This window comes from Marmota monax, unplaced genomic scaffold (assembly GCF_021218885.2).
Source record: "Marmota monax isolate L192 unplaced genomic scaffold, Marmota_monax_Labrador192_F-V1.1 WCK01_AAM20220418_F8-fsc01056, whole genome shotgun sequence".
Classification (NCBI taxonomy): domain Eukaryota; kingdom Metazoa; phylum Chordata; class Mammalia; order Rodentia; family Sciuridae; genus Marmota; species Marmota monax.
In genome coordinates this window covers 103,108-103,333 of record NW_026694906.1, presented here as the reverse complement: position 1 = coordinate 103,333, position 226 = coordinate 103,108, and positions in this window count along the sequence as shown.

Genomic DNA, 226 nt, shown 5'->3' with positions numbered 1-226 from the left:
AACACGCCACCCCACTGGAGATCCCTTTTGCTAGTCCTTGGGCTTCGCACAGTCTCTGTGTGGTCTTTCCTTCCTCCCACTCAAACCCCTCCCGCTGTGGTTCTACCCAGTGCCTCTGATGCTGTCCTCTGAGCACAGCAGCTTGAGCACATGACCTGTGAAATTCCAACCCAACTTTTTGGGGCACCTCTCCCCACCCCTGCCCTTTCCACCCCACCCCACTCAC